The following is an 18412-nucleotide window of genomic DNA, read 5'->3' as shown; positions in this document are numbered from 1 at the left end:
TAACTATCAAGTCAATGGATAATTCTATATAACGGCTGCCTATAGGGTTTGTATATAAAGGGCATTTGACCCATAAATCGTAAACAATAACCCCCAGCAGAACTCCCCAGCCCCATTCACATTGTTTACTGCACAATTTCCCCCAACATCCATCCCCTCTTGAGGTAGAAATAGCCGACATGCAGTACTTACTTGGAAATGGACACTTACATCTCTATCAAACAGGTCCTTTGCTTAAGTTGCACCTTATAAAAATATGACATTCTTCTAGGCAACCTGTAAAATATACTGAGCAGTCTTTTATGGTTACCTACAAGATGTAGCAAAGATTAGCATCCAACGTTGCCTCCAGCACAGGCTTTGTGAATGGAAATTGAAAAAAAAAAAAAATATAGGAATTCTATAGAGGAAAAGGAATCATCATCTCGATTGCAGAAAGGATTAATATTGTTGCCTTGCCTGGCCTGCTGGTACCGCCGTGTCAAAAAGAATGGGAGGTTTCAAAAAAAAAAAAAAAAAAAAAAAAAAAAAAAAAAAGGAGAATGGTTTGAGCCTGTGTGTGTATCTCTCCCCAGCTTGCAAGATGCAGAATGGGGTTGTGCCCAGTCTACTGCAGACTGTGTTATGACATCATCGCCTCGTTAAGGTGGATTATCAATCTTCAACCTTTTCTTAAATTCTACATTCCTAACCTGATGAGGGTTGAGGTAGGAATTGATTTAAGGATTGTCCACGGACGAGAGGATTGCACGCCAGCAGCACATAGCAGCGGTGTATAGACTCCAGCATGATGCACCTGTAGCCGTTTCTGCAAGCAATCTTGAAGCGTTGCTTCTTGGGTAATGCAGAAAAGCAAGATGGGGGCACTGATTGTTCCCCCTGACCTTCAGCTTGGGGTACATTGTGAATAATAGTATTAGGGCTGTAGTGATAACCTGGAATACATTGTACAGCAGTGAATCTAGCGCAGGAACCACCTTAAGGGAATGCTGTAGCGTTGTGGCAAGATCCTATTAAAAACCACATAGCTGCAATGTGTTGGACGCCTCTAAATGTACTGGGGACCCCGTATTTAGAGTTGGTATTTAGATATTGGACGCCTCCTTTGAGGTGCTGATCACACGCAGACGCTATTTCGCTGATTATTATAGGAGCTCTTGTATAGTCTTTATTATAGGGTTGCTGCTTTTTACTATATTTAGTGATATTCAATTTTTTTAAGACCCCAGAAGAACATGTAAGGGAAGCTTACAAGACTCATTGGTAGGTTTATATGGAGCCCTCGTATAATATGGAAACAGTTACTTCGATTGCAAGCTCCAGGGGTCAGGGAACGTTCGCCAGATTGTATGTTATTATGACCTAGCTATTATATCAGAAATGCTGGTGCTGACTCAAGACGAGGGTTTAGCCTAATACAATCAGTGCTTTCTACCTGTATCCGGTTTATTAACATGAACTGTATAAAATTATATTGTTTATCCTCAGACCTGTGTGGGATCTGGAAATGGGAACCGGCTGGAGTGAAGCGGGCATGGGGACGTTACTGCAGGGAGGTTCCCTACAACACTTCAGAAGGTAAAGAGTTAATGTGGAACAGTCTTCAGGATGGGTCCCTGTGAGGGGGTGACAGATCTCCATGCTGGGTATGTATGTGGAACTATGAAGTTTAGGTAGTAATATTTTTATTAATTATGAATCTATGCCAAGTTATCAAAATAATAAAATCAATGATACGCCGTTTCTATAGCAAGACAAAGAGCTCACAATCTAAAGGGGTTAAAAGGGAGATATTAGATTGTAATGGTACAAATACTCATTAGCTTTAGGCCAGGATCACACATGCAGTTTTTGGATCAGTTTTTTTAAGCCAAAGCCAGAAGTAGATGCAAAAAGAAGAAAAGGTACAAAAGTAAGACTGATGCATCTCTTTTCTCTTGTGTCCACTCCTATGTTTGGTTAAGGCCAGGATCACACACACAGCTTTTGGCGCAGTTTTTGTGGCATTATTTGGCTCAGTCTTTTAAGCCAAAACCAAAAGAACGGAAATATATAAAGAAAAGTCTGATACGTCTCCTTCCTTTTGAACCCAAAAACTGCGTCAAAACTGCATGTTTGATCCTGGCCTAAAAAAACAACGCCAAAAATTGCCACGCACAGGATCCGTGCACAATCTGGGATCAAAACGCCAAAACGGGTGAGCTGGAGAAAAACTTTGTATTTTCCTTAAAAAGCGTGGGTGTGATCCAGACCTGTGTCCCTTTTTGTCTTGTGGCCCATTAGAAGGTCTGTATTGAATGATGAGGGTTATGGTTAATGGTGCCCATAAATCGGGTAACATTTTAGATACAATTGTCCTTGAATAGGTCATAGTGCTCGCGATGCTCTAACACGCCAAAGTATACGGTTTGAATAACTTTTTTTTTGGTTATTCCAAGTGGAGGAGGGGAATGTATTCATTTTGCAATTTTTGCAAAAAAAACCCCAAAACAACATTGTTGGATTTTTTGCCACAGTGGCATCAAAGTTATGTATACAGGTGATTAAATGTGACCCCCCCCCCCATAGGTATACATCACACGTGATATCATATTGAGATCAATGGCAAATTACTGCAATAATCGTGCACATTGACCTTATTGCCCATAGCAACCAATCAGAGCTCAGTTTTTATGTTCTGAGCAAATGAAAGCTGCACTGTGATTGGTTCTAATGGGCAACAAGGCCAATTTTCTACTTAGGAAATAAGGCCCAAATGGGACAGGTCTATCAATGTCTTTATGTCAGTCTTCTGGCGTAAATGGTCTGAGAAATATGTTGTCTCAGCACATGAATGTGTCGCGGGTCTACAGAGTATCGCCAAGCATGACTTATTTACCAACTTTTGATGCCACTTTTCTACCATGCTGATTATATTATATTTGTCCTGTGGTTGGCATTGCTGTTCATGTCTTTAGGGAATCATATCCTGATCGCTAGTATCAATAGCGACCCTGGTGTAAGGGCAAAGCCACACGTGGCGGAATTCCTCTTGAATTCCGCTGCGGACACTCCGCAGCGTTAATCCGCAGCGGAGCCGTTTCTCCATTGACTTCCACTTCTATTTAGTAGGGTTCGTTTAGACGATGCGGAAAATTCCGCTGCGGAGCATAGGCTGCGGTGCGGAATTTGGTGTCCGCAGCATGCAGTGGCTGTTGCGGAGTTGTGGCGGACTGGTTGCGGACTCATGGCGGAATTTCTCCATTGAGTTCAATGGAGATTCTAAATTCCGCAATGAAGTCCGCAGATGTCATGCACATGTTATGTGTGCTGCGGATGCGTCTTGCTTTTTTGACATGACATTTCTTCATTCTGGCTGGACCTATGTATTTCTAGGTCTACAGCCAGACTGAGGAAGTCAATGGGGCTCCCGTAATTACGGGAGCGTTGCTAGGCGACGTCAGTAAATAGTCACTGTCCAGGGTGCTGAAAGAGTTAAGCGATCGGCAGTAACTGTTTCTGCACCCTGGACAGTGACTACCGATCCCAATATACAGCAACCTGTCAAAAAAATAGAAGTTCATACTTACCGAGAACTCCCTGCTTCTGTCTCCAGTCCGGCTTCCCAGGATGACGTTTCAGTCTAAGTGACGGCTGCAGCCAATCACAGGCTGCATCGGTCACATGGACTGCCGCGTCATCCAGGGAGGTCGGGCTGGATGCCGAAAGAGGGACGCGTCACCAAGACAACGGCCGGTAAGTATGAAATTCGTTTACTTTCACTAGGGAAAGTGCTGGCCCTTCTCTCTATCCTGCACTGATAGAGAGAAGGGAAGCACTTTTACCGCAGTCCGCAGCAGCTAGTCCGCATCAATTTACTGCACATTTTGGGCAGATCCGCCGCAGAATCTGCAACGCAGATTCTGTGCGGCATTGATGCGGACAGTTGCGGAGGAAATCCGCCACGTGTGGGCATGCCCTAAGGGTGGTGATCTTTGTCTAGAATACCCATAGATACAGCGCCCCCTATAGGCATGCTTACATACTATACCAATAGACCTGGATGAATGTGACATTTAGGTCTATTGTATTGTAGTATGTAAACTTGGATGTAGCTCTTGGTTTTAGTGAATGGAGAGGTACCTACAGTACTGTCAGCAGCCTATACAAGGTAATTCCATATATATTCCACAAGAGGCGCTGCTTTTTATTACGATCAGGTCCTTGTTATTAATGCCCTTCTGCTCACTGGTGCCACGTCAATGGCATATCAAACAGCGCTTCTGGCATAACATTCATACCACAGTCAAGGTCACAGGTTTTACTGGATTAATCCATTATCATTGGTTTCACTCTTCTTCATAAACCTGTTGTAGTTGGCATATACGGCATAGGACTATATGGCCCATATGTTGTTTCACCGAGTTCTGCCATTTCATACACAACCTTGATCTTTCCTGCAGATGTATATAACACCACTGATAACACATAGTGCCAAATGACTAACAATGACTAACTCAGCTCTGCAACATCTGTATATTGACCTACCAACCATCACTCTTAGTAACCTAGTAACCTTCTTTTTGCTGCACACACGTCCACTCCTCACGATCAATGTTTATGTGGGTTGGGAAACCAATTTAATCTCCAGCGGTTTATACAACAACTATAGGACTTTACAAGTCATGGGCTGAGACAAAAATGCATTTCTAAGGGCCCTTTCAGTCTAACTATTGATTTTTGCATTCACGAATCAGAAGCGGTAACTTGTGATCATAAAACAAATGTATTTGCAGTTCAGATACCTGCGCCCCATGGACAACATTGACCCCAGTGCCGGTGATTGTGACTTTAAGGGTATGCTCACACGCTTAACAAAAAACGTCTGAAAATACGGACCTGTTTTCAAGGGAAAACAGCCCCTGATTTTCAGACATTTTTTGGGCAACTCTCACTTTTCGCAGCCTTTTTCGCAGCGTTTTTTTACGGCCGTTTTTGGAGCTGTTTTCATTGGAGTCTATGAGAAAATGGCTCCAAAAACGTCCCAAGAAGTGTCCTGCACTTCTTTTGACGAGGCTGTAATTTTACGAGCCGTCTTTTGACAGCGATGCGTAAAATGACAGCTCGTCTGCACAGAACATCGTAAAGCCCATTGAAAGTAATGGGCAGATGTTTGCCGACGTATTGGAGCCGTTTTTTCAGACGTAATTCGAGGCGTAAAACGCCTCCATTACGTCTGAAAATAGGTGATGTGAACACAGCCTTAGGGTATGTTCACACGTACACGTTCGATACGCCTGAAATTACGGAGCTGTTTTCAGGAGAAAACAGCTCCTGAATTTCAGACGTAATGGCATTTGCAGGCGTTTTTCGCTGCGTCCATTACGGACGTAATTGGAGCTGTTTTTCTATAGAGTCAATGGAAAACGGCTCCAATTACGTCCCAAGAAGTGACAGGCACTTCTTTGACACGGGCGTCTTTTTTATGCGCCGTCTTTTGAGTTAGTTTAAAAGGGTTAGTTTAGATAACCGTTTTTAATGCGCCCCTATTAAGGCATATGGACATCATAGAGAGAGGTCCCTTCTCGGCACCCCCACTTTTAGCCATATTAGCTCTTGTTCTGATGAACCTGAGCCGTCTATATACTACACATGGACGGAATGTATATTATTATATTACACATGGACAGAATGTCAAAATGTCATTGGCAGTGAGGTTGTATTTCTGTGGAATTATTATTTTTTTCTACCCTATAAGACCATTGTTTTGTTAGTTATGGAATTAAATTTGCCAGTGACCGCCTTATTTCCACCATGTCAATTCTGCAGATACAGAAAGTGCTGAAGAAATTCTCTATTTTGAGTACCCTGACTTATAAGGGTATGTGCACACACACTAATTACGTCCGTAATTGACGGACGTATTTCGGCCGCAAGTACCGGACCGAACACACTGCAGGGAGCCAGGCTCCTAGCATCATAGTTATATACGATGCTAGGAGTCCCTGCCGCTCTGCAGGACAACTGTCTCGTACTGTAATCATGTTTTCAGTACAGGACAGTAGTTCCACGGAGAGGCAGGGACTCCTAGCATCGTACATATGTATGATGCTAGGAGCCCGGCTCCCTGCACTGAGTTCGGTCCACTACTTGCGGCCGAAATACGTCCGTAAATTACGGACGTAATTAGTGTGTGTGCACATACCCTAAGAATGACTTGTCAAAGGATGGGAGATTAGGGATAACTGGAGTGATACTTACATTTTCCGGTGTTAAAATCACATATAACCATAAATATGTCAGGGTTCTCATAGATTTTGGCCCCATGCACATAGCTATTTTACGGCCCATAATAGGGCACCCATAGAGGTGCATAAGGCTTCATAGGAGGTTTTTTTCTGTCAGGTTCCGAATGAATCCGGCAGAAAAAAGTAGCATACCAATAAGTTGCTGTATGTAACATAAGGAAGTAATGCTTCTTGGGGTGAATAGCATTGTGAATGAAGCACCTGACGGACCCTGTACAACATGGTAGGGAGTTATAGGGTACATGCTGATGGAAGGGCCTAGATAACGTTTGGTGCACCCCACATGGTTGGTAAAGCTGTGCATGTGGAGCTTCATTTTGACTGTGAACCCTCTTCCCTTTATGCACCCGTGTGTCATTTAAATCGATATGTACTGGGCTGGAGTACATGAATTTCAATTTTCCATTTTAGTTTGGGCACTGTCTGGCGTTTAGTGTCATGAACCCTACCCTTGAGGTAACCCTACAGATAAAAGTCGCACACCACGAGGTCTGGTGACTGTGAAGTCCACAACCCTTTGCTCACCGTAAATTCTTCTGCGAATGTCGCATGAACCTGGCACAGGGACCCCTGCGACGTATGGCAAGTTGCCCTGTCTTGTTGAATGAAACAATACTCAAGCTCGTGATCAGTTAACTGTGCATAGAATTGCTTGAATATGTCCTTGTACACGGCTGTGTTCAAATTTTCTTAAAAAAATATTAGGCCCACAATCCATGTACACATAACCGCACACCAAACGCCGATTTTTGGATCATGAAGTGACTGTTGGTGCAGCTCGTGTGCATTTTCGGTGTTTCACTACCTACTGTTCTGCAAATCAAAACACCCTGTTAGATGGAACCACGCTTCATCAGACATAATGTAATACAACGGGTCCAAATGGCCGACTACGATCATATCCAGTAGCCAATTGTAATACACCACACGCTTCTATTTATGCCCTTCCTTTAAAGCGGTTGTCCTAAGATTAAATGTCATCACTTAACCACAGGATAGGTTATAACATGATGATCGGTGCGGGTCGGACCGCTAGTACCAATCATGCGAATGGGTGTCCCGTTCCTCCGAATGAACGGTGTGGCGGGTCGCGCACGCGCACTGCCACTCCATTCACTGTCTATGGCACCGCACAACTGACATGTATGGCTACAGGTGGAGCGCATGTTTCAGTACATCTCGACATAGTCTTCTGCTGAGATAATTTTTGTGTCGATTTCCTCTGGCTTCTCATAATCCCCTCCTGGAGGTCTGCAATAACGACGGGTGTCCAAACCCGTGGTTGTCTGTTTATTTTTCAGGTATCGCCCACAGATTCTGTGTTCTGCCACTTCCACACCAAACCATGTACTGCTTTTTGCTGGAACGGGAGGGTTCGAAATTGACCAGTCCTGTGTTTTTTTGAACGAGCCTGTGCGTACATAGGCCTCCACTATCACAATTCCTTGTTGAATCGAATACGGCATGTTGAGCAAACTCACGCACAACACTACTGCCCTCAGCAAAGAGTACCACGCAACTGTCAGAGAAGGATACGATGGGCCTCAGTTTTGTCTTAAACTGGTGTGGTAAAATGAAAGCTGAGCTCTGATTGGTTGCTGTGGGCAACAAAGACAACTTTACTGTAAGACAGTGCTGATGAATGAGATCTATAATCCTTATCCTGTACAAACCACACAAGGGAAACGTGGGTCTTTTTTTCGTGGCCCACCCTGTACACTAACCCTTTAGTGAGCAGCCTATTTTGGGCCTTAATGACTAAGTGATTTTTTCATTATCGCATTTCAAATAACTTTTTTATTTTTACATACATAGATAGAGGGCTTGGTTTTTGCAGGACGAGTTGTATTTATTTAATGGCACCATTTTCGGGTACATTTAATTTATTGATTTACATTTATAATTGTTTTGGGGGGGCAATTCTGCCATTCGTTTTTGCATCTCAAATTTATGCCATTTAGTGTGTGGTACAATGAACTAAATAACTTTATTCTGTGGGTCATTATGATTGCAGCGATATCAAATTTATATCGGTTTTTTTTGTATTACGACTTTTTTAAAAAGTCGTCATATTCTAAGAGCCATAATATTTTATTTTTTGACAACGTAGCTGTATGAGGGCTTATTTTTTTGCAGGACGACTTGACGTTTTTATTGCTACCTTATGACCTAATTAACATAATAGATTTATAGTTCAGGCCATTACGAATGCGGAAATACCATATATGTGTAGATTTTTTTTTATAGTAAAGCATATGGGACTTCACTATGCAAATGTTTAATCACATTTATAATAGACTAAAATACTTCTGTATTGCAGTGTATTATGCCTGTCAGTGCAAAACTGACAGCCATTCTGTTAGGCCCAGCCTCTGGCAGGACCCAATTGGCATTCACTATTGGCAGACCTCAGGGCCTTTGTTAGGAAACGAGGTAAACCATTGGAACCCTGCGATCACTTTGCGGGGCTGCTGATGGGGTGACAGAGGTAGCCCCCTCCCTCCGAAACCACCTAGATTCTGTGATCGCTCTTGATTGCAACATCTAAGGGGTTAAACGTCAGGATACCTGTTTATACGGGTGGACTTTGAACTCTGCTTTAGACAAACAATGCTCCAAGCACTATAAACATATAATAAAAAATCTGCATAGAATTGTGTACCTATAAAAATGATATAATGGTCATAATTTTTTTAAGTCTATGAGTACATGATCTAAGGTCCATAAGGTTTTGCGATATGATATTAAAGGGTAACTAAACGTTCAACAAAGTTCTGACATGTCATAGTGACATGTTATAAGTTTTGATTGGTGGGGGTCCGAGCACTGAGACCCCCACCAATCGCTAAAGTGAAGCTGCAGAAGTGCTTGTGTCAGCGCCGAGCCGCTTAGTTTCTGTTCGGCTTTTTCCGGAAATCAATGTATCGATGTATGGACTCAATAGAAAATCTATGAGCCCGTACACCGCTACATCGGCTTTCCAGAAAAAGCCGAACAGAAACGCACTTCTGCTACTTCGTTCTAGCAATTGGTGGGGGTCTTCGTTTTCAGACCCCCACCAATCAAAACTTATGACATGTTACTATGAGATGTCAGAACTTTGTTGAACGTTTAGTTACCCTTCAAAACATAAGATGGTGGTTGGAGCACTGAGACCCCCTGCAATCGCTAAAGCGAAGCTGCAGAACTGCTCGGGTCAGTGCTGAGCCGCTTAGTTTCTGTTTGGCTTTTTCCGGAAAGCCGATGTATCGGAGTACGGGCTCATAGACTTTCAATTGAGCCCGTACTCTGATACAGTGGATTCCGGAAAAAGTCGAACAGAAACAAAGCGGCAGAGCGCTCACACAAGCACTTCTGCCTCTTCATTTTAGCGATCGGTGGGGGTCTCAGTGCTCGAACCCCCACCAAAACTTCTGACATGTCACTATGACATGTCAGAAGTTAGTTGAACGTTTAGTTACCCTTTAATGATTCCAAGCAGAGATCTACTAGAAGCTAACATTGCCCTTGACAAAGTAGTCAACCTACTGAATGTCTATATGGTACGTGGATGGCGCTGTCAAACCAATAGTAGATTGTAATGGGTTACAGATCACCAGATAAATGTGCCCCCATCTATAGAGCAAAATAAGAAGTTTTAAGCCAAACAGTCCAATTTGGATCCCCAACTATAGTTTTCCATCATTGGGTACAACGTCCACTATTGTGCATCTTAAGTACCACCATTGATTTATAGTTGCTTTAATTTATGTGAGTTTCAGAATGACAAGGGTACATTATACCGAAGTGAAGGGATATTGTAGTCGTAGATATATTGCCAGGAACACACACTGAAAACAAGGGCATTTCGACCTGTAGGAAGAACCATTTATTAAATGGAGCTCTTCAGAGCATTAGAGATTAGAGCTGCAAGAATAGCAACTGATTTAATAAATTTACTTTAATAAATTTACCATGTGGTTTCATGCATTTTGCTTTTCTTTGGTTTGTTTGGAAAATGGCGGGCTCACTTCTTCATTACTGCACAATATAACTGAGTTTATTGCATATTTCATTCATCTTAAATGACAGCCGTCTGTGTAATAGAAACACTTGTTGTTCGGTTATATTTAAAATTACGGTCATTCTTTTTTATTTAAGGAGTTGTATGAGATTAGAAAATAAAAGTGTGCTTCTTTTCAAGAAACAGCGCCACACCTGGCAATGGGCTACATCTAGTGTTGCAGCTTAGCTCTATTTACTTGAATAGGGCTGAGCTGCAGTACCAGACACTGCCCGTGGACAAGAGTGGTGCTGTTTCTGGAACAAAAACAGATTTTTTTTTTTCTAATCTCATAGAACCTATTTAACTCTGCATATAATGGTAGCTTAGGTCCTTCACCAATTCCTGCAGTATAGGTAAATGACGGGCTAATCAAACCATGATATAGATCTTTGCATTAGCATAACTACTGGGGTAGTAGTAATAGACGCTGCTATGGGCCACAACAACTAACGGGTCCTTCTCCACAGAGGTATGGTGCAGTTAGTGGTGACATTTTTCTATGTGTTATTCCTGTGCTAATGTATCATTGTGTCCATTGTCCCTGTACTGTGACATCACTGTGTTCATTATCTTTGTGCCCCAATGCAAAATCGGTAACTGGAATAATTAACCCACCTACTATGTGCCATTTGTAATATTGCTATCTCTTCTTATGTAGCAGAGAGGCTTCCCCCCCCCCCCCCGTAGGCACTGTGACATCACTGTGTTATCTCTTTGCTGTGACATCACTTTGTTTTTATTAAACTGGAGCTGTGACATCACTGTATAATTCCTATGCTGTAACTACACTGGGTAGAAGAATCTTGCACTCTGATATAATCGTGTACATTATCCCTGTACTGGGATATCACTGTGTGAATTATCTCTATGATCTGACCAGGGGTGTAACTAGAAAGTGCTGGGCCACCTACCAAACCTTTAAATGACGCTCCTGAGCATCATGTGAATGTTAGTCTAAATTAATTCCCCAGGCCAGACCCTTAAATTGATTCAGACCCCAGACAAGAGCCCTAAATTTATTCAGACACCAGACCAAATCCTATTCAGACCCCTCAAAATTAATTCACACTCAAGAACGGAGGGCAAAATTAATTCAGACCCATGACTAAATCCCTAAATTAATTCAGACCTCAGACCAGACCCCAAAATTAAACAGACCCCAGTTTAAACCCCTAAATCAGACCCCAAGGCCCTAAATCAGACTCTAAAATTAATATTTTTTTAGTATTTACTTACCTCTCCTTGCTACCGGCTGCTTTTTTATTCAGGGCCCTGCACACAGGTCCAGATGCCAACCAATGCCTGGACCTTGTGTGCTGGGCTCTGAAGGGCCTTCTATGGCAAGGGGAGGCTGTGGCTCTAACATCACTATATACATTATCCCTGTATTGTAATATTACTGTGTACATTATCCCAGTATTGTGACATCACTAGGTATATTATCCCTATATTGTGATATCACTGTGCACATTATCCCACTACCCAGTATTGTGACATCACTTTGTAGATGATCCCTAAACTGTAATATCATTGTGTTAATTATTTCTATGCTCTGACATCACTGTATACTTTATCCCAGTACTGTGACATCACTGTGTACATGATCCCTGAACTGTAACATCACTGTCTGAATTATTTCTACACTCTGACATAATAGTGTACATTATCCCTGTATTGTGATATCACTGTGTACATTATTCCTGAATTGTGACATCACTGTGTACATCATCCCTGAACTGTAAGGCCCTGTTCACATCTGCGTCAGGCCATTCCATTGTTGTTATCCGTCAGAGGACAAAAAAATGCGTTGTTTTGTGTAAGCCAAACTACACACTTCCAAAAACACACGATTCTTAATATATATTGGGAGTAGGATCTTGCTTTGGAAATGCTTCCTGGAAGGTAGAGGGAAAAATATGTTCATCAAAATACAGAGAAATCATTGGAAGACTTGCTGCAGTCAGATTTAATTTACAATTTTAACGTCCTGAAGTTGCCAAGCAGTCCCACTTAAAATAAGAAATTGCGGCTGGACATAAAAATTGGTAAACCGAATTGCACAATTTTTCGAAGAAAGTGAGTCTTTCCTCTTCTATTTGTACCGAGATCTGTAGGAGAACTGACACTACACAGTCTCCAGACTGCAATCGATTGAGCTAGGGAGGTGTTTGGTACTGACCGAGCGCGAGCATGGGGCTAACGGGCGTACGTCTTGTTGGCCATTGTACATGCATTGAGCATTTTTTCTTGGGGTCCTCCTTCCGCATAGTAAGATTCTCTTAGACAAATTCTCCCCGATGCTTTATCCATATAAGAATGATGATTGCTAAATATATTCTGGGAACCAATGTTCTTTAAATATTGAAGTTTCGATATCCTGCCTTACATAATTTACGCGAGTCTTTGACTAATGAAGCCTTATTGTGTAATTTTGATATCAATACTCTCGTAGAGCACAGTGGGTTATAATCATATACACAGACTGGTCACATGATGTCTCTTTAATAAACTCCTAGCGTTCAGCTTGCTCTGTGTGGGTGTTTGGGGCCATTGTTCAAATAATATTATGTGTTGCTCATTCTAAATGTCGAGATCTTGGCTGAAACATATTCTCGGTATGTGGTTTTATGAATTCACAAGGAATTAAGTCACTACAGCTACTCAAAATCAGCCACTGTTTTCCATTTATCGGCACATCAGCACTTCACGTAGGAGGTGAAATAATCTAAATACAGGTACAACAGGATTATTATAACACTCCACCACTAAATGAAGAAACTCCTTCACGTGACACTTCATTAGCCCAGTAGTTGCCAATGGATCAGGGTATTATAAGATCACCTATGAATGAAACATCATACCAGACTGGTTACTCATAGAGCAGTTCAAAGAATCCTATCCGAAAGGCAGCAGAGGGTTTCATGACTGTGATATCTAAAGCAGAAGCCCCGTAAATTTCAGATTTTATGGTGAAGATGGCCTTATGCTGCACAAGACACTGTACCAGGGCTGGAGTATAGTGAGGGCACACAGGACACATGCCCTGGGGCGTCCAACACTTTGGGAATTAAAGGGGTTATGTGGGGACCACAAAATATTAGCAGTGTACTTACTGCAGTATGTGAGTACACTCGCTAATATACATTCCGGTCCCCCGCTGATTATGAGATTTTAATAGATTTTTATAGCGCTGGCGGGGGACCAGAAGTCTAGTGGCACAGTCTTCCTTCATAACGACGCGACTCTTCATCATGTGACCGGCCCCGCTGTACTCTATGTAATCACTGTACTACTGCTAGATCGATTACATAGAGCAGTAGTACAGCCAGTACATAGAGTACAGCGGGGCCGGTCACATGACGGAGAGTCATGTCGTTATGAAGGAAGACTGTGCCACTAGACTTCCTATCCCCCGCCAGCGCTATGAAAATCTATTAAAATCTCATAATCAGAGTGACAGTGGACTGGAATGTATATTAGCGAGTGTACTCACATACTGCAGTGACTACACTGATAATAATTTTCGGTCCCCAGATAACTCCTTTAATAGTCCACCACCAACCATACTCCTTGCCAGGCCTATTATTTTTCGATCCAGATATGATTTTAGGGAGAAGCCTTCAGCTTCCTACCCCACCATTCACCTTCTAGACCTGGCAGTCACTCTATCTATCTATCTATCTATCTATCTATCTATCTATCTATCTATCTATCTATCTATCTATCTATCTATCTATCTATCTATCTATCTATCTATCTATCTACACGCATACATGTCCATCTCTCCTATATGTTGCTATAACCAATAGAAGAAGAAAGAAGCTGCTCTGCCAACAGGCGATGCACAGAGATATCATGATTGGATGCAACCAAATTTGAGAAAGGTCCTTAAAGACTTCCTTTATTGAAAGATGGGCACCTCCTTTCAGTACCATTCTGGGGTCTTCATCAGGAGTCCAGATGGGAAAGGGTCCCCCCTGCCATATTTTTTTCCCATCCAACCTTACTCCAGACCTGCACTGAAATCAGTTCTGCCTAAACAGTTCGTAATTACCATAGATACTTAGCAAGTGTCTGTAAAGTCACTTGCTAAAGTTCTTTCGAGCACAGTACCAGGATGCCCTAAAGCAGGACAAGAATCAAATTATGTATAAATATGTTACTGCAGTTTATCTTTTGGATTTTTCTGTTATCTTCTAACCTGCGACTTTGTTGAAAACAGAACATGAATGCTGTCATGTAATGTCATAACTATGACAATGAAATAACAAGGTTTTCTTTCTTTTATACATCTAGGATTCTGACATAACACAGTGGTCTACGGCATCATCTCAATGCTCAGCTCAAATACAGGCCTGCGCAATGCAAGTGTCATGAAGACAACGTCATGTTTGGATATAATAAGCAAGGTTTCAATAGATTTTTTATATAATACTTGTCAATGATAATTTTAGATTGATATGTGTAAATAATATTTGAATAAATATCATACTCTATAGATACTATACAGAGATGAGCATGTCGTGGAAGTCAATGGCTCAAAATATATTAGATTGAAATTTAGATGAGTGTTCCGACAGACACTCACGCCAGGAACTTTATCCGGCATCCTATTCAGGAGATTTCATACCGATGTATATCGAGAGAGGGGAAATAACACACAGACGCTGCTGATATGCTCAAAATACTCCTCTGGGGGTTTATTGCCAAACTCAATTACAATAATATCATTCAAAAGGGGTGTAGGCTTGAGGTTAACCAATCAGAGGCAATGTGACAATAATTCTTATTCAGCCAATAACAGACCATAAGAATATTTCAAATACATAATTATAATTCTTCATTAAAATGCTGACATCAGGTAACACCTGGAGACAATCATACAATAGAGTGGTGTTAGATGTTATTTCCCGTGAGGGAGTTTGTTGCGATAACGACAAATAGTTGCACTTTATGTCTGGGCATTCAGCCAACCCGCTAGCCATGGATGCATGAAGGCCAAACGATGAACACATAGAGAGAACAAATTTCTTTGAGACTTGAGCAGAACAATGTAGAGGAAAGGTCATTAAAATAATGGAGAATAAATATCTTCGTAATTCGGCATCCTGCTTGATAATTCATAATGTAATTTAATACAGAGAATATAAGCAAATAGACCATCCTTCACAAGCGCTACATAGGTGATGCTTATTTCTGTCCTTTTAGGGGTTGTCTAGTTTAGAAAAAATGCACTCTATTAGGGAATTTTGAGTTAATAGAGGGGGTCCAATGTTCAGGATCTTGATCTCTTGGCCAGAGTGGAAAGCGGATACAAAAAGCATCTCTTGCTCTGGGGGACCTGTTCTGTCATGCATTACACAGTCAACCCATTGATATGGGTGGGCACTATGTAATACTTCTGTTCCCCTGTGGTGGCACTGCAGGGACATTGAACACTTACTGCCAGGTTTACCCATAGATTACAGCTGATCTATGGGGTCCCAGCAAGGAGAAACTTTGTTATCCACTTAATGTCTTCTAACAAGTAGGGATTGTCCAAAGTGGAGAACCCCTTTAATCAATGATAAACAGGAAACGACACAAATTGCTTCAAAAAGAGGTCGTGCAGCAGCTTAGGTGTGTATTAAAAGGACTAATGTGCCATCTCCTATAAATTATTAAAAATATTAGAAGTCGCCTTGGAGTTTCGTATCTGTGTAAATGTACTCAGCCTGTCGCCTTGGACTTTTAAGTTGGTAGCACGGTGGCTCAATGGTTAGCACTGACTAAAGACAACATCTGCATGAAGTTTGTGTGTATGCATGGTCTTCCTCCAGGTTCTTCTGCTTTCTCCCACACGCTAAATACATACTGATAGGTTATTTGACTTTCTACGAAACTGGCCCTAGTGTATGTCTGAGACCCATGTGAGTGATGACGATCTCTGTACAGCAGAGCAGAATATGTTGGCGCTATATAAGTAATAGGAAAAATTATAAATATGGTTATTATAATCCACGGTGACTGCTAATATTCTTATCGTTTAGGGTACATATACAATGCATTACATGTAAATTATCTAATGGTAGAAAATCTATTATATCAAGTTCAGTGGATCAATCAATTCTGAGAGCAGTATAATGTCAATTATTAAGTCCAACTCTATGAAGCCTCTATACAATGAAAAGACAAGATGGACCTACTGATTCTAAGTTTTTTGTTTTCTTAAGGGGTCCTACATATTAACTGGTGCCCAAGGCCATTCACGTTGAAGGGTAACTCTATTAGAGTCTATAGTCATCCACCTTCTTGTTTCTCCTATAGGACAGGCTTTTAATGAACTATAATGTTTCTATTTCTTTATGCAGACTATGAAAAATAAAAGTTATCAATGAAAACCCTTAATAAATGTATTTAAATAATTTTCACAAGTTGTTTTTGAGTTTTTTAATTGACTAAGGGCTAATGCATACGACCATGTGTGCCACCCGAGTCCCGTCCATGATCCGTTAAAAGATAGGACATGTCCTATCATTCCGCGGATCGGAGAGTCGGGCCCGATTCCCCTGCTAAAGTAAATGGGTCCGTGAAAACGATTGGGTGCCGCTCGGATGCTGTGAAAAACGACCCTAGTGTCACTCAGTCGTGTGCAACTGGGCTAAATGAATGAATGAATGAATGAATGGATGAATGAAAGCAACAGGTGTCACCTCACCTCAAGGGAAGCCCTGTACACATCTGCGTCGTGGCATTCGTTTGTAATGGAATCCTTGATGCAGTGCCGGATCCGTCGCATGACGGATATAAGCAGTGTCCGACAAACCCCATTGACTAATGAGGTCAACCATGTTTCACTGGGGTGTCCGTCATTTTGGTGGAATCTGCAATGGAGGCTCCGAAAAGAGCCTCCTACGCAGATGTGAGCAATTACTTCCTGATCCATATGTATCGATCTGGTGATACATGGTAGAGTAAGACGAATCATACACTGGTATTCATGTGCATGTAAAACCTGGCTCACATAATATTTACTTAAAAAAAAAAAAAAAAGTTAAAAACACATCTATGGTGAATTATAACGTTTTTCTCAACACAAACATTTATGGCATATCGATAGGATTTGACATTAAAGTTTGATCGTAAGAGTCCAACTTCTTCTTCTGCCCAATGTACTAGAGGACGGGGGTTCTATATCCCTCATTTTCAGACTAGAGGTGGTCTTGTATACTCCAGCACTCTGCATTATACTCTACAGGAAGTTATCGAAATGGGGGATTTGGGACTCCTTCATCTCGATCAGTGGGAATTCCAGCAGCAACTGGACCTTCACCTATTAAACATTTAAGGGTATGTGCACACACACTAATTACGTCCGTAATTGACGGACGTATTTCGGCCGCAAGTACCGGACCGAACTCAGTGCAGGTAGCCGGGCTCCTAGCATCATAGTTATGTACGATGCTAGGAGTCCCTGCCACTCTGCAGGACAACTGTCTCGTACTGTAATCATGTTTTCAGTACGGGACAGTAGTTCCACGGAGAGGCAGGGACTCCTAGCATCGTACATAAGTATGATGCTAGGAGCCCGGCTCCCTGCATTGTGTTCGGTCCGGTACTTGCGGCCGAAATACGTCCGTCAATTACGGACGTATTTAGTGTGTGTGCACATACCCTTAGGCATATCATAGCGATATACCATAAATGTTTGTGATGGGAAAACTCCTTTAAAATAAAACTTACTTTGCAGTATTGCCCTTTTCAGAGACACCAAAAAACAGGCAAATATGACAATTCTGGAAATAACAAAAAAACTTAAAAGAACATAAATCCAACAACGTAACATCACAAGGATCAATACAATTTCCGATGAATGTTTTACAGCTTAAAGGGTAACTAAATTTTCAAATAACTTCTGACATGTCATAGTCCGAGAAAAGCCGATGACAAACGAAGCGGCTCAGTGCTCACCCGATCGCTTCTGCCGCTTCATTTTAGTGATAGGTGGGGGTCTCAGTGCTCAGACCCCCACCGATCAAAACTTCTGACATGTCAATGACATGTCACAAGGTTTTTGAAGGTTTAGTTACGCTTTAAGTTA

The 18412-nt window shown here is 41.7% G+C and overlaps 1 long non-coding RNA gene across 1 annotated transcript; it reads left to right on the top strand.

The window, feature by feature from the left end:
- The first annotated feature begins 550 nt into the window (after positions 1 to 550).
- Positions 551 to 16709, top strand: LOC142662174 (uncharacterized). The gene is made up of 3 exons (XR_012850879.1): positions 551 to 707; positions 1489 to 1646; positions 14629 to 16709. It is a non-coding gene; the product is annotated as an uncharacterized LOC142662174 (long non-coding RNA).
- Positions 16710 to 18412: the final 1703 nt, after the last annotated feature.

The sequence above is a fragment of the Rhinoderma darwinii genome, chromosome 10 (genome assembly GCF_050947455.1).
Source record: "Rhinoderma darwinii isolate aRhiDar2 chromosome 10, aRhiDar2.hap1, whole genome shotgun sequence".
NCBI lineage: Eukaryota > Metazoa > Chordata > Amphibia > Anura > Rhinodermatidae > Rhinoderma > Rhinoderma darwinii.
Note: the sequence above shows the minus strand (reverse complement) of the source record. Positions and strands in the feature narration are given on the sequence as shown.